This window comes from Schistocerca piceifrons, chromosome 3 (assembly GCF_021461385.2).
Source record: "Schistocerca piceifrons isolate TAMUIC-IGC-003096 chromosome 3, iqSchPice1.1, whole genome shotgun sequence".
In the NCBI taxonomy this organism is placed as follows: Eukaryota; Metazoa; Arthropoda; class Insecta; order Orthoptera; family Acrididae; genus Schistocerca; species Schistocerca piceifrons.
The window spans coordinates 197,587,181-197,591,264 of record NC_060140.1 but is presented as its reverse complement, the minus strand read 5'-3'; the positions used below and the strand labels follow the sequence as shown (position 1 = coordinate 197,591,264).

General features: G+C 39.6%; 1 non-coding gene across 1 annotated transcript; it reads right to left on the bottom strand.

The window, feature by feature from the left end:
- Positions 1-720: 720 nt before the first annotated feature.
- On the bottom strand, positions 721-793 carry Trnaa-cgc. The gene has a single exon. It is a non-coding gene; the product is annotated as a tRNA-Ala (tRNA).
- Positions 794-4,084: the final 3,291 nt, after the last annotated feature.

The window sequence follows — 4,084 nt, the reverse complement described above, 5'->3', positions numbered from 1 at the left end:
ATGGATGTGTGTGATGTCCTTACCTTAGTTAGGTTTAAGTAGTTATAAGTCTAGGGGACTGATGACCTCAGATGTTAAGTCCCATAGTGATCAGAGCCATTTGAACCAATACGGAAACGAAAAATGGGAAAGATCTTGACTTGCCCAAAAAGTTTCGGCTTAAAAGAGACCTCTTTCAGGAGGAGGAAGAAGACGAAAAGAAAAATGAAAAAAAAAAAAAAAAAAACGTGAAGTGAGTGTACCGTTTGGTGCGTTACGACACTGTACTACTTTCAGCAAAGTCCTTGCGCCTATCACGGATGGTGATTTAATAACAGGAAACGTGATAGCTGCACCGTAACATTTATGTCCACTTCAGGTGAAACACTTTCGCGTGGTGTCGTTATCAGACATAACAATCGTGGGTCCACACATGTTATAGCAGACGACGTTCAGACCTAGATTTCACAATATTTGGAAAGAGTTTCTTTTTGGAAATTCCTTAGCGTTTTATGAAAGTGTAGATACAACAGTCACACAGCGGAATGTGACATTCTTAGCAGCGTGGAGGGTGGTGGTGGTTAGTGTTTAACGTCCCGTCGACAACGAGGTCATTAGAGACGGAGCGCAAGCTCGGGTTAGGGAAGGATTGGGAAGGATATCGGCCGTGCCCTTTCAAAGGAACCATCCCGGCATTTGCCTGAAACGATTTAGGGAAATCACGGAAAACCTAAATCAGGATGGCCGGAGACGGGATTGAACCGTCGTCCTCCCGAATGCGAGTCCAGTGTGCTAACCACTGCGCCACCTGGCTCGGTGCAGCGTGGAGGGAAGTGCAGAAAATACTGCTTTGTTACGGAATTTATTAATTTATGTGTGTACAGACGGAGCGCCCGGCATTTTGGAAAACGAAGTATCATACGTAGAGCAAGTGACTAGGAAAATGTAAAAGTTTTCAGTACCCAGTTCATGCTCATCTGCAGCTTGAAGTAATTGATCTGCAGTGCGATAGTGAGTTGTAAAGACAGTCTACATTCCTCCGAGCATTTCCCTCAGCATCGATTTGCTCGTTTACACAAGTCCTTACACGTCTCCCTACAGCATTCCCTGTGACCATGGAGGGGGTACAGCACTCGCATCTCACAGGCCGCCGCTCACCATCTGTTTGCGGGGAGCACGGTGGCTTTGAAAGACTGTCCTAGAGTTACCAGAAAGGAAGAGGCGCTGGACCAAACATAGGGATAGGAAAGACGCGGGGGACCGTTGCCCTGGCCTCAGCCGACAACGTTTTTGAGCACGAAGACGAACTAAATCCCTACAGAATATTCTGAGTTGGGTCTTACATGGCCAATCGCAAGGCAGTATTTCTAGAAAGGCGGGAAACCTAGTCCTTATCAGCGGACCCGAGCATTCCACCCAGGTTTGCACGGAAAGCTAACGAACGTTCCCAAGTCATTCCACAGAGAATGAAAAAAAAAGCTGCTCTGTTTTGCAGTTACAGAGCCATGCCGCTGTCTCATAGAGAACCTAAAGCAGGACTTGATACTGGAAAGAGCGAGGTTGTTGATCTCAGTGAACGAATAAAACAAAATAAAAATGTCCAGTACATTCTCTCCCTCAGGTATCGGCACGCGACAAAAGATAATACTACAAGCAAAACTAAATCAAATCCATATTATGAAATACTAAGCATATGAAAGTATACGAAAACAATGTACGCCTTTCTAGCTGCTGGACTTCAAGCTATATGTACTAATAATATACGCATGGAATATTCTACTCAGCATACTTTATTTATAGTCACACACTTTCTTTATGTTATAGATTTTGTACTCATAAGATGTTTATAAGGCAATACAAATCAATGTATCACGGAGTGAACTGAGTAAAGTAAATTGTGAATACATGGGAGATCAATTGTGGAGGCCAACGTTAGTAGTGGATAACACAAGACAGTCCGGCTGACGGCGAGTAACATATTGCTGTCTATCAGAAACGATTGTGTTATGTGATACACTTTCTTTCTTTAACACATTGTATTTCTGTTAGAAATATCTGTTTATCGATTTCTCGACAGCAGAAAGTAGACATGAGTTCAAAAATCAAGACAACTGAGTGTAATATTTCAAAAACATGTTACATACAACCCGCACGAGGTTTTGGGTGACTCTGCTGTAGGGAGACGGCACACGATAGATGAAATCATCTATCCTATGGACATATCACTGTTTCACACGTCACCTGCCAGAGGACCCACCATATACATAATATATCCATAATATGTCTGAATATGATGAATAAAGTTGGATAGTAATGGCTTATATTTTTATTGCAGTTTCGATGAACTTTGAACTCCAGTTTTCTTTACATAAAAAATCTTCTATCTGATATCGGAGAGTAAAATTGATCGTGAAACTGTCATCGTTACGATATTGTTGTTCTAATCAGAGGACTGTGTAAATATAACTACTGATTATCTAATACTTTCTGTACTTGTCAAAACAGTGATTTGAAATTTACCATAATTAGCTGGCTGCATAGGTGTCAAAAAAACGTCAGAGTAGTTTATATTATTGGAAGAGACTAGTATGCAATCTGTAGGCAGTGTGTAACACACCGTGAATTCTTTGTGAAGCTATGAGAATACCGAAGCATGAATGGAAAAGGAAGCCAAGTACGCCTACCTCATTCCATAATAACAGCAGTCCAACATTCGCGTCAAAAGAGAAAATGAAAAAAGAATCAGTTATATAATCGAAATCAAAGATCTAGCGATGAATTTTCGACATTGCAAATGAATAACGAGTACACTAAAGAGTCTGGAAGTGAAATATGCAGGGGAAAATTAAAGCAGTTCCACTTCGAGGCACCGACAGAGAGAGAGAAACTTAAATGAAACATTAAATGGATTTAATGGATTACTCAGCATTATGGACGCCCACAAAGCTGTTATTTTTGTAAGGGATGAACAGGCAAAATCTCTTAAAGGAATTATTTGCAAAGTTAGGTTTCCAAAATGTTTGTACAACTACAGTACAGCGAATTAAGCAAGTCTCTTAATCTCATACCCCGAACCGTTGAATACATTTAGTCTCTAATGTTAACTAACTTTGTGAACTAAATTTTATCACGTAATCCGGTACGCTTTCATGCTGCAGAACGGCGGAGACAGTCTTCCACAGCTTTTAGGCGCTTAGTTATAATGCTTCTAATTCAAGAGGAAAGCGACGAATTTTCCCATCTGTTGATGACTGTCATAGACATGTTGATAACATGAATTGTGGAAACAATGTGATGATACATGTCAATTTCATTAGTGAACGTTTTACGGTAACGAGTAAAACAGACGTCTGGCTCCCTGATTTTTTCTCAGCTTCCTACCGTGGCCGACGTTCGCATTTAAATATAAGTTGTATACATTTTCAAAAATAATTACACCTCCGATTGAGCAAACGTCACCCAGTTTCTTTTTGTTAAATACTTCATCACTTTTAGTCATGTGTATATGTATAGTGTGTTGTTACTGTTACCCTTTATTATACAAAAAAGTCATCGTTGCTTAAATCTCATATACAGGTATTTACTACTTCACATTATCAGTTAATATTGATGACTTTCAGAATCTTTAATATTACTGAACATTACGAAATACGTATAAGCAATATGTGCCCTAGCGTCTGTGCGTTAGTGGTCACTATTTTAAAACATCCGTCTGAGACAGAAGTTAAAATATAAGTAATTCAAATTAGAAATACGATAAGAATCCAATTATTACCGATACCATTTTAGCAGCTTCTACTAATATTAACCTCTACGTTGATTACCATCCCTGAATTACTGACCGATATTCTTACTACATTTTCATTTTTAAGTGAAGTTATTCTTTCTACTACATTTAAGAAAGTAGCGTTTCAAAATCGTAAGACATAATCCGACTGACATGCTGCTCTCTGTAACTACGAAGACAACAATGTGTGTCTCTCAGCTGTAAAATTCATCTCAGTTGTTGCAGGTCCTACTTCCACCAACCACAGGATATATCTGCGTATCTAGCTCGTTTATTGTCATACCAACAAACAAAGGAGCAATTTCCTGCACAGGAAAC